Below are 22,442 nucleotides of genomic sequence, written 5' to 3' on the forward strand. Positions count from 1 at the left end.
GGGGGCACTTTTTGATGGTCCAAAGGGGCTTGCAACGCGTTTCCTGGGGCCGCATTTTTCAGTCGTCTTTGATGCCGGCTAGGGCTATGTATAGGGATGCTCGGAAACAGCGAACCCGGAGGGTCCAGTTGCATGTGGGGCTGCGTAAAGGCTCCCCTGGGGAGTTCTCTTGTACCCAAAGCCCTCCTTTGGGGGCACTTTTGGATGGGCGAAAAGGGCTTGGAACGCATTTCCTGGGGCCTGAATTTTCAGTCAACTTCAATGCTGGCTAGGGCTATGTTTAGGGATGCTCGGAAACAGCGAACCCGGAGGGTCCAGTTGCATGTGGGGCTGCGTAAAGGCTCCCCTGGGGAGTTCTCTTGTATCCAAAGCCTTCCTTTGGTGACACTTTTGGATGGTCCAAAGGGGCTTGAATCTCGTTTAATGGGGCTCGGGTTTTCAGTCTTCTCCCATGCCGGCTAGGGCTACATTTAGGTTTGCTCGGAAACAGCGAACCCGGAGGGTCCAGTTGCATGTGGGGCTGCGTAAAGGCTCCCCTGGGGAGTTCTCTTGTACCCAATGTCTTCCTTTGGGGGCACTTTTGGATGCGCGAAAAGGGCTCGCAACGCATTTCCTGGGGCCTGATTTTTCAGTCGTCTTCGATGCCGGCTAGGGCTATGTTTAGGGATGCTCGGAAACAGCGAACCCGGAGGGTCCAGTTGCATGTGGGGCTGCGTAAAGGCTCCCCTGGGGAGTTCACTTGTACCCAAAGCCTTCCTTTGGGGGCACTTTTGGATGGGCGAAAAGGGCTTGGAACGCATTTCCTAGGGCCTGATTTTTCAGTCGTCTTCGATGCTGGCTAGGGCTATGTTTAGGGATGCTCGGAAACAGGGAACCCGGAGGGTCCAGTTGCATGTGGGGCTGCGTAAAGGCTCCCCTGGGGAGTTCACTTGTACCCAAAGCCTTCCTTTGGTGACACTTTTGGATGGGTGAAAAGGGCTCGTAAAGCATTTCCTGTGGCCTGATTTTTCAGTCGTCTTCGATGACGGCTAGCGCTATGATTAGGGATGCTCGGAAACAGCGAACCCGGAGGGTCCAGTTGCATGTGGGGCTGCGTAAAGGCTCCCCTGGGGAGCTCACTTGTACCAAAAGCCTTCCTTTGGTGACACTTTTGGATGGTCCAAAGGGGCTTGAATCTCGTTTTCTGGGGCCCGGGTTTTCAGTCTTCTCCCATGCCGTCTAGTGATATATTTAGCGTTGCTCGGAAACAGCGAACCCGGAGGGTCCAGTTGCATGTGGGGCTGCGTAAAGGCTCCCCTGGGGAGTTCTCTTGTACCTAATGTCTTCCTTTGGGGGCACTTTTTGATGGTCCAAAGGGGCTTGCAACGCGTTTCCTGGGGCCGCATTTTTCAGTCGTCTTTGATGCCGGCTAGGGCTATGTATAGGGATGCTCGGAAAAAGCGAACCCGGATCGTCCAGTTGCATGTGGGGCTGCGTAAAGGCTCCCCTGGGGAGTTCTCTTGTACCCAAAGCCCTCCTTTGGGGGCACTTTTGGATGGGCGAAAAGGGCTTGGAACGCATTTCCTGGGGCCTGAATTTTCAGTCAACTTCGATGCTGGCTAGGGCTATGTTTAGGGATGCTCGGAAACAGGGAACCCGGAGGGTCCAGTTGCATGTGGGGCTGCGTAAAGGCTCCCCTGGGGAGTTCACTTGTACCCAAAGCCTTCCTTTGGTGACACTTTTGGATGGTCCAAAGGGGCTTGAATCTCGTTTAATGGGGCTCGGGTTTTCAGTCTTCTCCCATGCCGGCTAGGGCTACATTTAGGTTTGCTCGGAAACAGCGAACCCGGAGGGTCCAGTTGCATGTGGGGCTGCGTAAAGGCTCCCCTGGGGAGTTCTCTTGTACCCAATGTCTTCCTTTGGGGGCACTTTTGGATGGGCGAAAAGGGCTCGCAACGCATTTCCTGGGGCCTGATTTTTCAGTCGTCTTCGATGCCGGCTAGGGCTATGTTTAGGGATGCTCGGAAACAGCGAACCCGGAGGGTCCAGTTGCATGTGGGGCTGCGTAAAGGCTCCCCTGGGGAGTTCACTTGTACCAAATGCCTTTCTTTGGTGACACTTTTGGATGGTCCAAAGGGGCTTGCAACGCGTTTCCTGGGGCCGGATTTTTCAGTCGTCTTCGATGCCGGCTAGGGCTATGTTTAGGGATGCTCGGAAACAGCGAACCCGGAGGGTCCAGTTGCATGTGGGGCTGCGTAAAGGCTCCCCTGGGGAGTTCTCTTGTACCCAAAGCCCTCCTTTGGTGACACTTTGGAATGGTCCAAAGGGGCTTGCAACGCGTTTGCTGGGGCCCGGGTTTTCAGTCTTCTCCCATGCCGGCTAGGGATATATTTAGGTTTGCTCGGAAAAATCGAACCCGAACGGTCCAGTTGCATGTGGGGCTGCGTAAAGGTTCCCCTGGGGAGTTCTCTTGTACCCAAAGCCTTCCTTTGGGGGCACTTTTGGATGGGCGAAAAGGGCTCGTAACTCATTTCCTGGGGCCTGATTTTTCAGTCGTCTTCGATGCCGGCTAGGGCTAGGTTTAGGGATGCTTGGAAACAGCGAACCCGGAGGGTCCAGTTGCATGTGGGGCTGCGTAAAGGCTCCCCTGGGGAGTTCACTTGTACCCAAAGCCTTCCTTTGGTGACAGTTTTGGATGGTCCAAAGGGGCTTGCAACGCGTTTCCTGGAGCCTGAGTTTTTAGTCGTCTTCGATGCCGGCTAGGGCTATGTTTAGGGATGCTCGGAAACAGCGAACCCGGAGGGTCCAGTTGCATGTGGGGCTGCGTAAAGGCTCCCCTGGGGAGTTCTCTTGTACCCAAAGCCCTCCTTTGGTGACACTTTGGAATGGTCCAAAGGGGCTTGCAACGCGTTTGCTGGGGCCCGGGTTTTCAGTCTTCTCCCATGCCGGCTAGGGATATATTTAGGTTTGCTCGGAAAAATCGAACCCGAAGGGTCCAGTTGCATGTGGGGCTGCGTAAAGGCTCCCCTGGGGAGTTCTCTTGTACCCAAAGCCCTCCTTTGGTGACACTTTGGAATGGTCCAAAGGGGCTTGCAACGCGTTTGCTGGGGCCCGGGTTTTCAGTCTTCTCCCATGCCGGCTAGGGATATATTTAGGTTTGCACGGAAAAATCGAACCCGAAGGGTCCAGTTGCATGTGGGGCTGCGTAAAGGCTCCCCTGGGGAGTTCTCTTGTACCCAAAGCCTTCCTTTGGTGACACTTTTGGATGGTCCAAAGGGGCTTGAAACTCGTTTTTTGGGGCCTGATTTTTCAGTCGTCTTCGATGCCGGCTAGGGATATGTTTAGGGATGCTCGGAAACAGCGAACCCGGAGGGTCCAGTTGCATGTGGGGCTGCGTAAAGGCTCCCCTGGGGAGTTCACTTGTACCCAAAGCCTTCCTTTGGTGACACTTTTGGATGGTCCAAAGGGGCTTGAATCTCGTTTTCTGGGGCCTGTGTTTTCAGTATTCTCCCAAGCCGGCTAGTGATATATTTAGCGTTGCTCGGAAACAGCGAACCCGGAGGGTGCAGTTGCATGTGGGGCTGCGTAAAGGCTCCCCTGGGGAGTTCTCTTGTACCCAATGTCTTCCTTTGGGGGCACTTTTGGATGGGCGAAAAGGGCTCGCAACGCATTTCCTGGGGCCTGATTTTTAAGTCGTCTTCGATGCCGGCTAGGGCTATGTTTAGGGATGCTCGGAAACAGCGAACACGGAGGGTCCAGTTGCATGTGGGGCTGCGTAAAGGCTCCCCTGGGGAGTTCACTTGTACCCAAAGCCTTCCTTTGGGGGCACTTTTGGATGGGCGAAAAGGGCTTGGAACGCATTTCCTAGGGCCTGATTTTTCAGTCGTCTTCGATGCCGGCTAGGGCTATGTTTAGGGATGCTCGGAAACAGGGAACCCGGAGGGTCCAGTTGCATGTGGGGCTGCGTAAAGGCTCCCCTGGGGAGTTCACTTGTACCCAAAGCCTTCCTTTGGGGGCACTTTTGGATGGGCGAAAAGGGCTCGCAACGCATTTCCTGGGGCCTGATTTTTCAGTCGTCTTCGATGCTGTCTAGGGCTATGTTTAGGGATGCTCGGAAACAGCGAACCCGAAGGGTCCAGTTGCATGTGGGGCTGCGTAAAGGCTCCCCTGGGGAGTTCTCTTGTACCCAAAGCCTTCCTTTTGTGACACTTTTGGATGGTCCAAAGGCGCTTGCAACGCATTTCCTGGGGCCTGATTTTTCACTCGTCTTCGATGCCGGTAGGGCTATGTTTAGGGTTGCTCGGAAACAGCAAACCCGGAGGGTCCAGTTGCATGTGGGGCTGCGTAAAGGCTCCCCTGGGGAGTTCTCTTGTACCCAAAGCCCTCCTTTGGTGACACTTTGGAATGGTCCAAAGGGGCTTGCAACGCGTTTCCTGGGGCCGCATTTTTCAGTCGTCTTTGATGCCGGCTAGGGCTATGTATAGGGATGCTCGGAAAAAGCGAACCCGGATCGTCCAGTTGCATGTGGGGCTGCGTAAAGGCTCCCCTGGGGAGTTCTCTTGTACCCAAAGCCCTCCTTTGGGGGCACTTTTGGATGGGCGAAAAGGGCTTGGAACGCATTTCCTGGGGCCTGAATTTTCAGTCAACTTCGATGCTGGCTAGGGCTATGTTTAGGGATGCTCGGAAACAGCGAACCCGGAGGGTCCAGTTGCATGTGGGGCTGCGTAAAGGCTCCCCTGGGGAGTTCACTTGTATCCAAAGCCTTCCTTTGGTGACACTTTTGGATGGTCCAAAGGGGCTTGAATCTCGTTTAATGGGGCTCGGGTTTTCAGTCTTCTCCCATGCCGGCTAGGGCTACATTTAGGTTTGCTCGGAAACAGCGAACCCGGAGGGTCCAGTTGCATGTGGGGCTGCGTAAAGGCTCCCCTGGGGAGTTCTCTTGTACCCAATGTCTTCCTTTGGGGGCACTTTTGGATGGGCGAAAAGGGCTCGCAACGCATTTCCTGGGGCCTGATTTTTCAGTCGTCTTCGATGCCGGCTAGGGCTATGTTTAGGGATGCTCGGAAACAGCGAACCCGGAGGGTCCAGTTGCATGTGGGGCTGCGTAAAGGCTCCCCTGGGGAGTTCACTTGTACCAAATGCCTTTCTTTGGTGACACTTTTGGATGGTCCAAAGGGGCTTGCAACGCGTTTCCTGGGGCCGGATTTTTCAGTCGTCTTCGATGCCGGCTAGGGCTATGTTTAGGGATGCTCGGAAACAGCGAACCCGGAGGGTCCAGTTGCATGTGGGGCTGCGTAAAGGCTCCCCTGGGGAGTTCTCTTGTACCCAAAGCCCTCCTTTGGTGACACTTTGGAATGGTCCAAAGGGGCTTGCAACGCGTTTGCTGGGGCCCGGGTTTTCAGTCTTCTCCCATGCCGGCTAGGGATATATTTAGGTTTGCTCGGAAAAATCGAACCCGAACGGTCCAGTTGCATGTGGGGCTGCGTAAAGGTTCCCCTGGGGAGTTCTCTTGTACCCAAAGCCTTCCTTTGTGGGCACTTTTGGATGGGCGAAAAGGGCTCGTAACTCATTTCCTGGGGCCTGATTTTTCAGTCGTCTTCGATGCCGGCTAGGGCTAGGTTTAGGGATGCTTGGAAACAGCGAACCCGGAGGGTCCAGTTGCATGTGGGGCTGCGTAAAGGCTCCCCTGGGGAGTTCACTTGTACCCAAAGCCTTCCTTTGGTGACAGTTTTGGATGGTCCAAAGGGGCTTGCAACGCGTTTCCTGGAGCCTGAGTTTTCAGTCGTCTTCGATGCCGGCTAGGGCTATGTTTAGGGATGCTCGGAAACAGCGAACCCGGAGGGTCCAGTTGCATGTGGGGCTGCGTAAAGGCTCCCCTGGGGAGTTCTCTTGTACCCAAAGCCCTCCTTTGGTGACACTTTGGAATGGTCCAAAGGGGCTTGCAACGCGTTTGCTGGGGCCCGGGTTTTCAGTCTTCTCCCATGCCGGCTAGGGATATATTTAGGTTTGCTCGGAAAAATCGAACCCGAAGGGTCCAGTTGCATGTGGGGCTGCGTAAAGGCTCCCCTGGGGAGTTCTCTTGTACCCAAAGCCCTCCTTTGGTGACACTTTGGAATGGTCCAAAGGGGCTTGCAACGCGTTTGCTGGGGCCCGGGTTTTCAGTCTTCTCCCATGCCGGCTAGGGATATATTTAGGTTTGCACGGAAAAATCGAACCCGAAGGGTCCAGTTGCATGTGGGGCTGCGTAAAGGCTCCCCTGGGGAGTTCTCTTGTACCCAAAGCCTTCCTTTGGTGACACTTTTGGATGGTCCAAAGGGGCTTGAAACTCGTTTTTTGGGGCCTGATTTTTCACTCGTCTTCGATGCCGGCTAGGGATATGTTTAGGGATGCTCGGAAACAGCGAACCCGGAGGGTCCAGTTGCATGTGGGGCTGCGTAAAGACTCCCCTGGGGAGTTCACTTGTACCCAAAGCCTTCCTTTGGGGGCACTTTTGGATGGGCGAAAAGGGCTCGCAACGCATTTCCTGGGGCCTGATTTTTCAGTCGTCTTCGATGCTGTCTAGGGCTATGTTTAGGGATGCTCGGAAACAGCGAACCCGAAGGGTCCAGTTGCATGTGGGGCTGCGTAAAGGCTCCCCTGGGGAGTTCTCTTGTACCCAAAGCCTTCCTTTTGTGACACTTTTGGATGGTCCAAAGGCGCTTGCAACGCATTTCCTGGGGCCTGATTTTTCACTCGTCTTCGATGCCGGCTAGGGCTATGTTTAGGGATGCTCGGAAACAGCGAACCCGGAGGGTCCAGTTGCATGTGGGGCTGCGTAAAGGCTCCCCTGGGGAGTTCTCTTGTACCCAAAGCCTTCCTTTGGTGACACTTTTGGATGGTCCAAAGGGGCTTGCAACGCATTTCCTGGGGCCGGATTTTTCAGTCGTCTTCGATGCCGGCTAGGGCTATGTTTAGGGATGCTCGGAAAGAGCAAACCCGTAGGGTCCAGTTGCATGTGGGGCTGCGTAAAGGCTCCCCTGGGGAGTTCTCTTGTACCCAAAGCCTTCCTTTGGTGACACTTTGGAATGGTCAAAAGGGGCTTGCAACGCGTTTTCTGGGGCCCGGGTTTTCAGTCTTCTCCCATGCCGCCTAGTGATATATTTAGCGTTGCTCGGAAACAGCGAACCCGGAGGGTCCAGTTGCATGTGGGGCTGCGTAAAGGCTCCCCTGGGGAGTTCTCTTGTACCCAAAGCCCTCCTTTGGTGACACTTTTGGATGGGCGAAAAGGGCTCGTAACGCATTTCCTGGGGCCTGATTTTTCAGTCGTCTTCGATTCCGGCTAGGGCTATGTTTAGGGATGCTCGGAAACAGCGAAGCCGGAGGGTCCAGTTGCATGTGGGGCTGCGTAAAGGCCCCCTGGGGAGTTCACTTGTACCCAAAGCCTTCCTTTGGCGGCACTTTTGGATGGGTGAAAAGGGCTCGTAATGCATTTCCTGGGGCCTGATTTTTCAGTCGTCTTCGATGCCGGCTAGGGCTATGTTTAGGGATGCTCGGAAACAGCGAACCCGGAGGGTCCAGTTGCATGTGGGGCTGCGTAAAGGCTCCCCTGGGGAGTTCACTTGTACCCAAAGCCTTCCTTTGGGGGCACTTTTGGATGGGCGAAAAGGGCTCGCAACGCATTTCCTCGGGCCTGATTTTTCAGTCTTCTCCCATGCCGGCTAGTGATATATTTAGCGTTGCTCGGAAACAGCGAACCCGGAGGGTCCAGTTGCATGTGGGGCTGCGTAAAGGCTCCCCTGGGGAGTTCTCTTGTACCCAAAGCCTTCCTTTGGTGACAGTTTTGGATGGTCCAAAGGGGCTTGCAACGCGTTTCCTTGGGCCTGATTTTTCAGTCGTCTTCGATGCCGGCTAGGGCTATGTATAGGGATGCTCGGAAACAGCGAACCCGGAGGGTCCAGTTGCATGTGGGGCTGCGTAAAGGCTCCGCTGGGGAGTTCACTTGTAAGAAAAGCCTTCCTTTGGTGACACTTTTGGATGGTCCAAAGGGGCTTGCAACGCGTTTTCTGGGGCCCGGGTTTTCAGTCTTCTCCCATGCCGGCTAGGGATATATTTAGGTTTGCTCGGAAAAATCGAACCCGAAGGGTCCAGTTGCATGTGGGGCTGCGTAAAGGCTCCCCTGGGGAGTTCTCTTGTTACCAAAGCCTTCCTTTGGGAACACTTTTGGATGGTACAAAAGGGCTCGTAACGCATTTCCTGGGGCCTGATTTTTCAGTCGTCTTCGATGCCGGCTAGCGCTATGTTTAGGGATGCTCGGAAACAGCGAACCCGGAGGGTCCAGTTGCATGTGGGGCTGCGTAAAGGCTCCCCTGGGGAGTTCACTTGTACCAAAAGCCTTCCTTTGGTGACACTTTTGGATGGTCCAAAGGGGCTTGCAACGCATTTCCTGGGGCCGGATTTTTCAGTCGTCTTTGATGCCGGCTAGGGCTATGTTTAGGGATGCTCGGAAAGAGCTATCCCGGAGGGTCCAGTTGCATGTGGGGCTGCGTAAAGGCTCCCCTGGGGAGTTCTCTTGTACCCAAAGCCTTCCTTTGGTGACACTTTTGGATGGTCCAAAGGGGCTTGAAACTCGTTTTCTGGGGCCCGGGTTTTCAGTCTTCTCCCATGCCGGCTAGGGCTACATTTAGGGTTGCTCGGAAACAGCGAACCCGGAGGGTCCAGTTGCATGTGGGGCTGCGTAAAGGCTCCCCTGGGGAGTTCTCTTGTACCCAATGTCTTCCTTTGGGGGCACTTTTGGATGGGCGAAAAGGGCTCGCAACGCATTTCCTGGGGCCTGATTTTTCAGTCGTCTTCGATGCCGGCTAGGGCTATGTTTAGGGATGCTCGGAAACAGCGAACCCGGAGGGTCCAGTTGCATGTGGGGCTGCGTAAAGGCTCCCCTGGGGAGTTCACTTGTACCCAAAGCCTTCCTTTGGGGGCACTTTTGGATGGGTGAAAAGGGCTTGCAACCCATTTCCTGGGGCCTGAATTTTCAGTCATCTTCGATGCTGGCTATGGCTATGTTTAGGGATGCTCGGAAACAGCGAACCCGGAGGGTCCAGTTGCATGTGGGGCTGCGTAAAGGCTCCCCTGGGGAGTTCTCTTGTACCCAAAGCCCTCCTTTGGTGACACTTTGGAATGGTCCAAAGGGGCTTGCAACGCCTTTCCTGGGGCCCGGGTTTTCAGTCTTCTCCCATGCCGGCTAGGGATATATTTAGGTTTGCTCGGAAAAATCGAACCCGAAGGGTCCAGTTGCATGTGGGGCTGCGTAAAGGTTCCCCTGGGGAGTTCTCTTGTTACCAAAGCCTTCCTTTGGGAACACTTTTGGATGGTACAAAAGGGCTCGTAACGCATTTCCTGGGGCCTGATTTTTCAGTCGTCTTCGATGCCGGCTAGCGCTATGTTTAGGGATGCTCGGAAACAGCGAACCCGGAGGGTCCAGTTGCATGTGGGGCTGCGTAAAGGCTCCCCTGGGGAGTTCACTTGTACCCAAAGCCTTCCTTTGGGGGCACTTTTGGATGGGTGAAAAGGGCTTGCAACGCATTTCCTGGGGCCTGAATTTTCAGTCATCTTCGATGCTGGCTATGGCTATGTTTAGGGATGCTCGGAAACAGCGAACCCGGAGGGTCCAGTTGCATGTGGGGCTGCGTAAAGGCTCCCCTGGGGAGTTCTCTTGTACCCAAAGCCCTCCTTTGGTGACACTTTGGAATGGTCCAAAGGGGCTTGCAACGCCTTTCCTGGGGCCCGGGTTTTCAGTCTTCTCCCATGCCGGCTAGGGATATATTTAGGTTTGCTCAGAAAAATCGAACCCGAAGGGTCCAGTTGCATGTGGGGCTGCGTAAAGGCTCCCCTGGGGAGTTCTCTTGTTACCAAAGCCTTCCTTTGGGAACACTTTTGGATGGTACAAAAGGGCTCGTAACGCATTTCCTGGGGCCTGATTTTTCAGTCGTCTTCGATGCCGGCTAGGGCTATGTTTAGGGATGCTCGGAAAAAGCGAACCCGGAGGGTCCAGTTGCATGTGGGGCTGCGTAAAGGCTCCCCTGGGGAGTTCACTTGTACCCAAAGCCTTCCTTTGGTGACACTTTTGGATGGTCCAATGGGGCTTGCAACGCGTTTCCTGGGGCCGGATTTTTCAGTCGTCTTCGATGCCGGCTAGGGCTATGTTTAGGGATGCTCGGAAAGAGCAAACCCGGAGGGTCCAGTTGCATGTGGGGCTGCGTAAAGGCTCCCCTGGGGAGATCTCTTGTACCCAAAGCCTTCCTTTGGTGACACTTTTGGATGGTCCAAAGGGGCTTGAAACTCGTTTTCTGGGGCTCGGGTTTTCAGTCTTCCTCCATGCCGGCTAGTGATATATTTAGCTTTGCTCGGAAACAGCGAACCCGGAGGGTCCAGTTGCATGTGGGGCTGCGTAAAGGCTCCCCTGGGGAGTTCTCTTGTACCCAATGTCTTCCTTTGGGGGCACTTTTGGATGGGCGAAAAGGGCTCGCAACGCATTTCCTGGGGCCTGATTTTTCAGTCGTCTTCGATGCCGGCTAGGGCTATGTATAGGGATGCTCGGAAACAGCGAACCCGGAGGGTCCAGTTGCATGTGGGGCTGCGTAAAGGCTCCCCTGGGGAGTTCACTTGTACCAAAAGCCTTCCTTTGGGGGCACTTTTGGATGGGCGAAAAGGGCTTGGAACGCATTTCCTGGAGAATGAATTTTCAGTCATCTTTGATGATGCCTAGGGCTATGTTTAGGGATGCTCGGAAACAGCGAACACGGAGGGTCCAGTTGCATGTGGGGCTGCGTAAAGGCTCCCCTGGGGAGTTCTCTTGTACTCAAAGCCTTCTTTGGTGACACTTTTGGATGGTCCAAAGGGGCTTGCAACGCATTTCCTGGGGCCGGATTTTTCAGTCGTCTTCGATGCCGGCTAGGGCTATGTATAGGGATGCTCGGAAACAGCGAACCCGGAGGGTCCAGTTGCATGTGGGGCTGCGTAAAGGCTCTCTTGGGGAGTTCACTTGGACCCAAAGCCTTCCTTTGGTTACACTTTTGGATGGTCCAAAGGGGCTTGAATCTCGTTTTCTGGGGCCCGGGTTTTCAGTCTTCTCCTATGCCGTCTAGTGATATATTTAGCGTTGCTCGGAAACAGCGAACCCGGAGGGTCCAGTTGCATGTGGGGCTGCGTAAAGGCTCCCCTGGGGAGTTCTCTTGTACCCAAAGCCCTCCTTTGGGGGCACTTTTGGATGGGCGAAAAGGGCTTGCAACGCATTTCCTGGGGCCTGAATTTTCAGTCAACTTCGATGCTGGCTAGGGCTATGTTTAGGGATGCTCGGAAACAGCGAACCCGGAGGGTCCAGTTGCATGTGGGGCTGCGTAAAGGCTCCCCTGGGGAGTTCTCTTGTACCTAATGTCTTCCTTTGGGGGCACATTTTGATGGTCCAAAGGGGCTTGCAACGCGTTTCCTGGGGCCGGATTTTTCAGTCGTCTTTGATGCCGGCTAGTGCTATGTATAGGGATGCTCGGAAAAAGCGAACCCGGAGGGTCCAGTTGCATGTGGGGCTGCGTAAAGGCTCCCCTGGGGAGTTCACTTCTACCAAAAGCCTTCCTTTGGTGACACTTTTGGATGGTCCAAAGGGGCTTGCAACGCCTTTCCTGGGGCCGGATTTTTCAGTCGTCTTCGATGCCGGCTAGGGCTATGTATAGGGATGCTCGGAAACAGCGAACCCGGATCGTCCAGTTGCATGTGGGGCTGCGTAAAGGCTCCCCTGGGGAGTTCTCTTGTACCCAAAGCCCTCCTTTGGGGGCACTTTTGGATGGGCGAAAAGGGCTTGGAACGCATTTCCTGGGGCCTGAATTTTCAGTCAACTTCGATGCTGGCTAGGGCTATGTTTAGGGATGCTCGGAAACAGCGAACCCGGAAGGTCCAGTTGCATGTGGGGCTGCGTAAAGGCTCCCCTGGGGAGTTCTCTTGTACCCAAAGCCTTCCTTTGGTGACACTTTTGGATGGTCCAAAGGGGCTTGAAACTCGTTTTCTGGGGCCCGGGTTTTCAGTCTTCTCCCATGCCGGCTAGGGCTACATTTAGGGTTGCTCGGAAACAGCGAACCCGGAGGGTCCAGTTGCATGTGGGGCTGCGTAAAGGCTCCCCTGGGGAGTTCACTTGTACCCAAAGCCTTCCTTTGGGGGCACTTTTGGATGGGCGAAAAGGGCTTGCAACGCATTTCCTGGGGCCTGAATTTTCAGTCATCTTCGATGCTGGCTATGGCTATGTTTAGGGATGCTCGGAAACAGCGAACCCGGAGGGTCCAGTTGCATGTGGGGCTGCGTAAAGTCTCCCCTGGGGAGTTCTCTTGTACCCAAAGCCCTCCTTTGGTGACACTTTGGAATGGTCCAAAGGGGCTTGCAACGCCTTTCCTGGGGCCCGGGTTTTCAGTCTTCTCCCATGCCGGCTAGGGATATATTTAGGTTTGCTCGGAAAAATCGAACCCGAAGGGTCCAGTTGCATGTGGGGCTGCGTAAAGGCTCCCCTGGGGAGTTCTCTTGTTACCAAAGCCTTCCTTTGGGAACACTTTTGGATGGTACAAAAGGGCTCGTAACGCATTTCCTGGGGCCTGATTTTTCAGTCGTCTTCGATGCCGGCTAGGGCTATGTTTAGGGATGCTCGGAAACAGCGAACCCGGAGGGTCCAGTTGCATGTGGGGCTGCGTAAAGGCTCCCCTGGGGAGTTCACTTGTACCCAAAGCCTTCCTTTGGTGACACTTTTGGATGGTCCAATGGGGCTTGCAACGCGTTTCCTTGGGCCGGATTTTTCAGTCGTCTTCGATGCCGGCTAGGGTTATGTTTAGGGATGCTCGGAAAGAGCAAACCCGGAGGGTCCAGTTGCATGTGGGGCTGCGTAAAGGCTCCCCTGGGGAGATCTCTTGTACCCAAAGCCTTCCTTTGGTGACACTTTTGGATGGTCCAAAGGGGCTTGAAACTCGTTTTCTGGGGCTCGGGTTTTCAGTCTTCCTCCATGCCGGCTAGTGATATATTTAGCGTTGCTCGGAAACAGCGAACCCGAAGGGTCCAGTTGCATGTGGGGCTGCGTAAAGGCTCCCCTGGGGAGTTCTCTTGTACCCAATGTCTTCCTTTGGGGGCACTTTTGGATGGGCGAAAAGGGCTCGCAACGCATTTCCTGGGGCCTGATTTTTCAGTCGTCTTCGATGCCGGCTAGGGCTATGTATAGGGATGCTCGGAAACAGCGAACCCGGAGGGTCCAGTTGCATGTGGGGCTGCGTAAAGGCTCCCCTGGGGAGTTCACTTGTACCAAAAGCCTTCCTTTGGGGGCACTTTTGGATGGGCGAAAAGGGCTTGGAACGCATTTCCTGGAGACTGAATTTTCAGTCATCTTTGATGATGCCTAGGGCTATGTTTAGGGATGCTCGGAAACAGCGAACCCGGAGGGTCCAGTTGCATGTGGGGCTGCGTAAAGGCTCCCCTGGGGAGTTCTCTTGTACCCAAAGCCTTCTTTGGTGACACTTTTGGATGGTCCAAAGGGGCTTGCAACGCATTTCCTGGGGCCGGATTTTTCAGTCGTCTTCGATGCCCGCTAGGGCTATGTATAGGGATGCTCGGAAACAGCGAACCCGGAGGGTCCAGTTGCATGTGGGGCTGCGTAAAGGCTCTCTTGGGGAGTTCACTTGGACCCAAAGCCTTCCTTTGGTGACACTTTTGGATGGTCCAAAGGGGCTTGAATCTCGTTTTCTGGGGCCCGGGTTTTAAGTCTTCTCCCATGCCGTCTAGTGATATATTTAGCGTTGCTCGGAAACAGCGAACCCGGAGGGTCCAGTTGCATGTGGGGCTGCGTAAAGGCTCCCCTGGGGAGTTCTCTTGTACCCAATGTCTTCCTTTGGGGGCACTTTTGGATGGGCGAAAAGGGCTCGCAACGCATTTCCTGGGGCCTGATTTTTCAGTCGTCTTCGATGCCGGCTAGGGCTATGTATAGGGATGCTCGGAAACAGCGAACCCGGAGGGTCCAGTTGCATGTGGGGCTGCGTAAAGGCTCCCCTGGGGAGTTCTCTTGTACCAAAAGCCTTCCTTTGGGGGCACTTTTGGATGGGCGAAAAGTGCTTGGAACGCATTTCCTGGAGACTGAATTTTCAGTCATCTTTGATGATGCCTAGGGCTATGTTTAGGGATGCTCGGAAACAGCGAACACGGAGGGTCCAGTTGCATGTGGGGCTGCGTAAAGGCTCCCCTGGGGAGTTCTCTTGTACCCAAAGCCTTCCTTTGGTGACACTTTTGGATGGTCCAAAGGGGCTTGCAACGCATTTCCTGGGGCCTGATTTTTCAGTCGTCTTCGATGCCGGCTAGGGCTATGTATAGGGATGGTCGGAAACAGCGAACCCGGAGGGTCCAGTTGCATGTGGGTCTGCGTAAAGGCTCTCTTGGGGAGTTCACTTGGACCCAAAGCCTTCCTTTGGTGACACTTTTGGATGGTCCAAAGGGGCTTGAATCTCGTTTTCTGGGGCCCGGGTTTTCAGTCTTCTCCCATGCCGTCTAGTGATATATTTAGCGTTGCTCGGAAACAGCGAACCCGGAGGGTCCAGTTGCATGTGGGGCTGCGTAAAGGCTCCCCTGGGGAGTTCTCTTGTACCTAATGTCTTCCTTTGGGGGCACTTTTTGATGGTCCAAAGGGGCTTGCAACGCGTTTCCTGGGGCCGGATTTTTCAGTCGTCTTTGATGCCGGCTAGGGCTATGTATAGGGATGCTCGGAAAAAGCGAACCCGGAGGGTCCAGTTGCATGTGGGGCTGCGTAAAGGCTCCCCTGGGGAGTTCACTTCTACCAAAAGCCTTCCTTTGGTGACACTTTTGGATGGTCCAAAGGGGCTTGCAACGCCTTTCCTGGGGCCGGATTTTTCAGTCGTCTTCGATGCCGGCTAGGGCTATGTATAGGGATGCTCGGAAACAGCGAACCCGGAGGGTCCAGTTGCATGTGGGGCTGCGTAAAGGCTCCCCTGGGGAGTTCTCTTGTACCCAAAGCCCTCCTTTGGGGGCACTTCTGGATGGGCGAAAAGGGCTTGGAACGCATTTCCTGGGGCCTGAATTTTCAGTCAACTTCGATGCTGGCTAGGGCTATGTTTAGGGATGCTCGGAAACAGCGAACCCGGAGGGTCCAGTTGCATGTGGGGCTACGTAAAGGCTCCCCTGGGGAGTTCACTTGTATCCAAAGCCTTCCTTTGGTGACACTTTTGGATGGTCCAAAGGGGCTTGAATCTCGTTTTCTGGGGCTCGGGTTTTCAGTCTTCTCCCATGCCGTCTAGGGCTACATTTAGGTTTGCTCGGAAACAGCGAACCCGGAGGGTCCAGTTGCATGTGGGGCTGCGTAAAGGCTCCCCTGGGGAGTTCACTTGTACCAAATGCCTTCCTTTGGTGACACTTTTGGATGGTCCAAAGGGGCTTGCAACGCGTTTTCTTGGGCCGGATTTTTCAGTCGTCTTCGATGCCGGCTAGGGCTATGTATAGGGATGCTCGGAAACAGCGAACCCGGAGGGTCCAGTTGCATGTGGGGCTGCGTAAAGGCTCCCCTGGGGAGTTCTCTTGTACCCAAAGCCCTCCTTTGGTGACACTTTGGAATGGTCCAAAGGGGCTTGCAACGCGTTTGCTGGGGCCCGGGTTTTCAGTCTTCTCCCATGCCGGCTAGGGATATATTTAGGTTTGCTCGGAAAAATCGAACCCGAAGGGTCCAGTTGCATGTGGGGCTGCGTAAAGGCTCCCCTGGGGAGCTCACTTGTACCAAAAGCCTTCCTTTGGTGACACTTTTGGATGGTCCAAAGGGGCTTGAATCTCGTTTTCTGGGGCCCGGGTTTTCAGTCTTCTCCCATGCCGTCTAGTGATATATTTAGCGTTGCTCGGAAACAGCGAACCCGGAGGGTCCAGTTGCATGTGGGGCTGCGTAAAGGCTCCCTTGGGGAGTTCTCTTGTACCTAATGTCTTCGTTTGGGGGCACTTTTTGATGGTCCAAAGGGGCTTGCAACGCGTTTCCTGGGGCCGGATTTTTCAGTCGTCTTTGATGCCGGCTAGGGTTATGTATAGGGATGCTCGGAAAAAGCGAACCCGGAGGGTCCAGTTGCATGTGGGGCTGCGTAAAGGCTCCCCTGGGGAGTTCACTTCTACCAAAAGCCTTCCTTTGGTGACACTTTTGGATGGTCCAAAGGGGCTTGAAACTCGTGTTCTGGGGCTCGGGTTTTCAGTCTTCCTCCATGCCGGCTAGTGATATATTTAGCGTTACTCGGAAACAGCGAACCCGGAGGGTCCAGTTGCATATGGGGCTGCGTAAAGGCTCCCCTGGGGAGTTCTCTTGTACCCAATGTCTTCCTTTGGGGGCACTTTTGGATGGGCGAAAAGGGCTCGCAACGCATTTCCTGGGGCCTGATTTTTCAGTCGTCTTCGATGCCGGCTAGGGCTATGTATAGGGATGCTCGGAAACAGCGAACCCGGAGGGTCCAGTTGCATGTGGGGCTGCGTAAAGGCTCCCCTCGGGAGTTCACTTGTACCAAAAGCCTTCCTTTGGGGGCACTTTTGGATGGGCGAAAAGGGCTTGGAACGCATTTCCTGGAGACTGAATTTTCAGTCATCTTTGATGATGCCTAGGGCTATGTTTAGGGATGCTCGGAAACAGCGAACCCGGAGGGTCCAGTTGCATGTGGGGCTGCGTAAAGGCTCCCCTGGGGAGTTCTCTTGTACCCAAAGCCTTCCTTTGGTGACACTTTTTGATGGTCCAAAGGGGCTGGCAACGCATTTCCTGGGGCCTGATTTTTCAGTCGTCCTCGATGCCGGCTAGGGCTATGTATAGGGATGGTCGGAAACAGCGAACCCGGAGGGTCCAGTTGCATGTGGGTCTGCGTAAAGGCTCTCTTGGGGAGTTCACTTCTACCAAAAGCCTTCCTTTGGTGACACTTTTGGATGGTTCAAAGGGGCTTGAATCTCGTTTTCTGGGGCCCGGGTTTTCAGTTTTCTCCCATGCCGTCTAGTGATATATTTAGCGTTGCTCGGAAACAGCGAACCCGGAGGGTCCAGTTGCATGTGGGGCTGCGTAAAGGCTCCCCTGGGGAGTTCTCTTTTACCCAAAGCCTTCCTTTGGTGACACTTTTGGATGGTCCAAAGGGGCTTGCAACGCGTTTCCTAAGGCCTGATTTTTCAGTCGTCTTCGATGCCGGCTAGGGCTATGTATAGGGATGCTCGGAAAAAGCGAACCCGGAGGGTCCAGTTGCATGTGGGGCTGCGTAAAGGCTCCCCTGGGGAGTTCACTTCTACCAAAAGCCTTCCTTTGGTGACACTTTTGGATGGTCCAAAGGGGCTTGCAACGCCTTTCCTGGGGCCGGATTTTTCAGTCGTCTTCGATGCCGGCTAGGGCTATGTATAGGGATGCTCGGAAACAGCGAACCCGGATCGTCCAGTTGCATGTGGGGCTGCGTAAAGGCTCCCCTGGGGAGTTCTCTTGTACCCAAAGCCCTCCTTTGGGGGCACTTCTGGATGGGCGAAAAGGGCTTGGAACGCATTTCCTGGGGCCTGAATTTTCAGTCAACTTCGATGCTGGCTAGGGCTATGTTTAGGGATGCTCGGAAACAGCGAACCCGGAGGGTCCAGTTGCATGTGGGGCTACGTAAAGGCTCCCCTGGGGAGTTCACTTATATCCAAAGCCTTCATTTGGTGACACTTTTGGATGGTCCAAAGGGGCTTGAATCTCGTTTTCTGGGGCTCGGGTTTTCAGTCTTCTCCCATGCCGGCTAGGGCTACATTTAGGTTTGCTCGGAAACAGCGAACCCGGAGGGTCCAGTTGCATGTGGGGCTGCGTAAAGGCTCCCCTGGGGAGTTCTCTTGTACCCAATGTCTTCCTTTGGGGGCACTTTTGGATGGGCGAAAAGGGCTCGCAACGCATTTCCTGGGGCCTGATTTTTCAGTCGTCTTCGATGCCGGCTAGGGCTATGTTTAGGGATGCTCGGAAACAGCGAACCCGGAGGGTCCAGTTGCATGTGGGGCTGCGTAAAGGCTCCCCTGGGGAGTTCACTTGTACCAAAAGCCTTCCTTTGGTGACACTTTTGGATGGTCCAAAGGGGCTTGCAACGCGTTTCCTGGGGCCGGATTTTTCAGTCGTCTTCGATGCCGGCTAGGGCTATGTATAGGGATGCTCGGAAACAGCGAACCCGGAGGGTCCAGTTGCATGTGGGGCTGCGTAAAGGCTCCCCTGGGGAGTTCTCTTGTACCCAAAGCCCTCCTTTGGTGACACTTTGGAATGGTCCAAAGGGGCTTGCAACGCGTTTGCTGGGGCCCGGGTTTTCAGTCTTCTCCCATGCCGGCTAGGGATATATTTAGGTTTGCTCGGAAAAATCGAACCCGAAGGGTCCAGTTGCATGTGGGGCTGCGTAAAGGTTCCCCTGGGGAGTTCTCTTGTACCCAAAGCCTTCCTTTGGGGGCACTTTTGGATGAGCGAAAAGGGCTCGTAAAGCATTTCCTGTGGCCTGATTTTTCAGTCGTCTTCGATGACGGCTAGCGGTGTGATTAGGGATGCTCGGAAACAGCGAACCCGGAGGGTCCAGTTTCATGTGGGGCTGCGTAAAGGCTCCCCTGGGGAGCTCACTTGTACCAAAAGCCTTCCTTTGGTGACACTTTTGGATGGTCCAAAGGGGCTTGAATCTCGTTTTCTGGGGCCCGGGTTTTCAGTCTTCTCCCATGCCGTCTAGTGATATATTTAGCGTTGCTCGGAAACAGCGAACCAGGAGGGTCCAGTTGCATGTGGGGCTGCGTAAAGGCTCCCCTGGGGAGTTCTCTTGTACCTAATGTCTTCCTTTGGGGGCACTTTTTGATGGTCCAAAGGGGCTTGCAACGCGTTTCCTGGGGCCGGATTTTTCAGTCGTCTTTGATGCCGGCTAGGGCTATGTATAGGGATGCTCGGAAAAAGCGAACCCGGAGGGTCCAGTTGCATGTGGGGCTGCGTAAAGGCTCCCCTGGGGAGTTCACTTCTACCAAAAGCCTTCCTTTGGTGACACTTTTGGATGGTCCAAAGGGGCTTGCAACGCCTTTCCTGGGGCCGGATTTTTCAGTCGTCTTCGATGCCGGCTAGGGCTATGTATAGGGATGCTCGGAAACAGCGAACCCGGATTGTCCAGTTGCATGTGGGGCTGCGTAAAGGCTCCCCTGGGGAGTTCTCTTGTACCCAAAGCCCTCCTTTGGGGGCACTTCTGGATGGGCGAAAAGGGCTTGGAACGCATTTCCTGGGGCCTGAATTTTCAGTCAACTTCGATGCTGGCTAGGGCTATGTTTAGGGATGCTCGGAAACAGCGAACCCGGAGGGTCCAGTTGCATGTGGGGCTACGTAAAGGCTCCCCTGGGGAGTTCACTTGTATCCAAAGCCTTCCTTTGGTGACACTTTTGGATGGTCCAAAGGGGCTTGAATCTCGTTTTCTGGGGCTCGGGTTTTCAGTCTTCTCCCATGCCGGCTAGGGCTACATTTAGGTTTGCTCGGAAACAGCGAACCCGGAGGGTCCAGTTGCATGTGGGGCTGCGTAAAGGCTCCCCTGGGGAGTTCTCTTGTACCCAATGTCTTCCTTTGGGGGCACTTTTGGATGGGCGAAAAGGGCTCGCAACGCATTTCCTGGGGCCTGATTTTTCAGTCGTCTTTGATGCCGGCTAGGGCTATGTTTAGGGATGCTCGGAAACAGCGAACCCGGAGGGTCCAGTTGCATGTGGGGCTGCGTAAAGGCTCCCCTGGGGAGTTCACTTGTACCAAAAGCCTTCCTTTGGTGACACTTTTGGATGGTCCAAAGGGGCTTGCAACGCGTTTCCTGGGGCCGGATTTTTCAGTCGTCTTCGATGCCGGCTAGGGCTATGTATAGGGATGCTCGGAAACAGCGAACCCGGAGGGTCCAGTTGCATGTGGGGCTGCGTAAAGGCTCCCCTGGGGAGTTCTCTTGTACCCAAAGCCCTCCTTTGGTGACACTTTGGAATGGTCCAAAGGGGCTTGCAACGCGTTTGCTGGGGCCCGGGTTTTCAGTCTTCTCCCATGCCGGCTAGGGATATATTTAGGTTTGCTCGGAAAAATCGAACCCGAAGGGTCCAGTTGCATGTGGGGCTGCGTAAAGGTTCCCCTGGGGAGTTCTCTTGTACCCAAAGCCTTCCTTTGGGGGCACTTTTGGATGAGCGAAAAGGGCTCGTAAAGCATTTCCTGGGGCCTGATTTTTCAGTCGTCTTCGATGACGGCTAGCGGTATGATTAGGGATGCTCGGAAACAGCGAACCCGGAGGGTCCAGTTTCATGTGGGGCTGCGTAAAGGCTCCCCTGGGGAGCTCACTTGTACCAAAAGCCTTCCTTTGGTGACACTTTTGGATGGTCCAAAGGGGCTTGAATCTCGTTTTCTGGGGCCCGTGTTTTCAGTCTTCTCCCATGCCGTCTAGTGATATATTTAGCGTTGCTCGGAAACAGCGAACCCGGAGGGTCCAGTTGCATGTGGGGCTGCGTAAAGGCTCCCCTGGGGAGTTCTCTTGTACCTAATGTCTTCCTTTGGGGGCACTTTTTGATGGTCCAAAGGGGCTGGCAACGCGTTTCCTGGGGCCGGATTTTTCAGTCGTCTTTGATGCCGGCTAGGGCTATGTATAGGGATGCTCGGAAAAAGCGAACCCGGAGGGTCCAGTTGCATGTGGGGCTGCGTAAAGGCTCCCCTGGGGAGTTCACTTCTACCAAAAGCCTTCCTTTGGTGACACTTTTGGATGGTCCAAAGGGGCTTGCAACGCCTTTCCTGGGGCCGGATTTTTCAGTCGTCTTCGATGCCGGCTAGGGCTATGTATAGGGATGCTCGGAAACAGCGAACCCGGAGGGTCCAGTTGCATGTGGGGCTGCGTAAAGGCTCCCCTGGGGAGTTCTCTTGTACCCAAAGCCCTCCTTTGGGGGCACTTTTGGATGGGCGAAAAGGGCTTGGAACGCATTTCCTGGGGCCTGAATTTTCAGTCAACTTCGATGCTGGCTAGGGCTATGTTTAGGGATGCTCGGAAACAGCGAACCCAGAGGGTCCAGTTGCATGTGGGGCTGCGTAAAGGCTCCCCTGGGGAGTTCACTTGTATCCAAAGCCTTCCTTTGGTGACACTTTTGGATGGTCCAAAGGGGCTTGAATCTCGTTTTCTGGGGCTCGGGTTTTCAGTCTTCTCCCATGCCGGCTAGGGCTACATTTAGGTTTGCTCGGAAACAGCGAACCCGGAGGGTCCAGTTGCATGTGGGGCTGCGTAAAGGCTCCCCTGGGGAGTTCTCTTGTACCCAATGTCTTCCTTTGGGGGCACTTTTGGATGGGCCAAAAGGGCTCGCAACGTATTTCCTGGGGCCTGATTTTTCACTTGTCTCCAAAGACGGCTAGGGCTATGTTTAGGGATGCTCGGAAACAGCGAACCCGGAGGGTCCAGTTGCATGTGGGGCTGCGTAAAGGCTCCCCTGGGGAGTTCACTTGTACCAAATGCCTTCCTTTGGTGACACTTTTGGATCGTCCAAAGGGGCTTGCAACGCGTTTCCTGGGGCCGGATTTTTCAGTCGTCTTCAATGCCGGCTAGGGCTATGTTTAGGGATGCTCGGAAACAGCGAACCCGGAGGGTCCAGTTGCATGTGGGGCTGTGTAAAGGCTCCCCTGGGGAGTTCTCTTGTACCCAAAGCCCTCCTTTGGTGACACTTTGGAATGGTCCAAAGGGGCTTGCAACGCGTTTGCTGGGGCCCGGGTTTTCAGTCTTCTCCCATGCCGGCTAGGGATATATTTAGGTTTGCTCGGAAAAATCGAACCCGAAGGGTCCAGTTGCATGTGGGGCTGCGTAAAGGTTCCGCTGGGGAGTTCTCTTGTACCCAAAGCCTTCCTTTGGGGGCACTTTTGGATGGGCGAAAAGGGCTCGTAAAGCATTTCCTGTGGCCTGATTTTTCAGTCGTCTTCGATGACGGCTAGCGCTATGATTAGGGATGCTCGGAAACAGCGAACCCGGAGGGTCCAGTTGCATGTGGGGCTGCGTAAAGGCTCCCCTGGGGAGGTCACTTGTACCAAAAGCCTTCCTTTGGTGACACTTTTGGATGGTCCAAAGGGGCTTGCAACGCATTTCCTGGGGCCGGATTTTTCAGTCGTCTTCGATGCCGGCTAGGGCTATGTTTAGGGATGCTCGGAAACAGCGAACCCGGAGGGTCCAGTTGCATGTGGGGCTGCGTAAAGGCTCCCCTGGGGAGTTCTCTTGTACCCAAAGCCTTCCTTTGGTGACACTTTGGAATGGTCCAAAGGGGCTTGCAACGCGTTTTCTGGGGCCCGGGTTTTCAGTCTTCTCCCATGCCGGCTAGGGATATATTTAGGTTTGCTCGGAAAAATCGAACCCGAAGGGTCCAGTTGCATGTGGGTCTGCGTAAAGGCTCCCCTGGGGAGTTCACTTGTACCCAAAGCCTTTCTTTGGGGGCACTTTTGGATGGGCGAAAAG

This window comes from Anas platyrhynchos, chromosome 18 (genome assembly GCF_047663525.1).
Source record: "Anas platyrhynchos isolate ZD024472 breed Pekin duck chromosome 18, IASCAAS_PekinDuck_T2T, whole genome shotgun sequence".
NCBI lineage: Eukaryota > Metazoa > Chordata > Aves > Anseriformes > Anatidae > Anas > Anas platyrhynchos.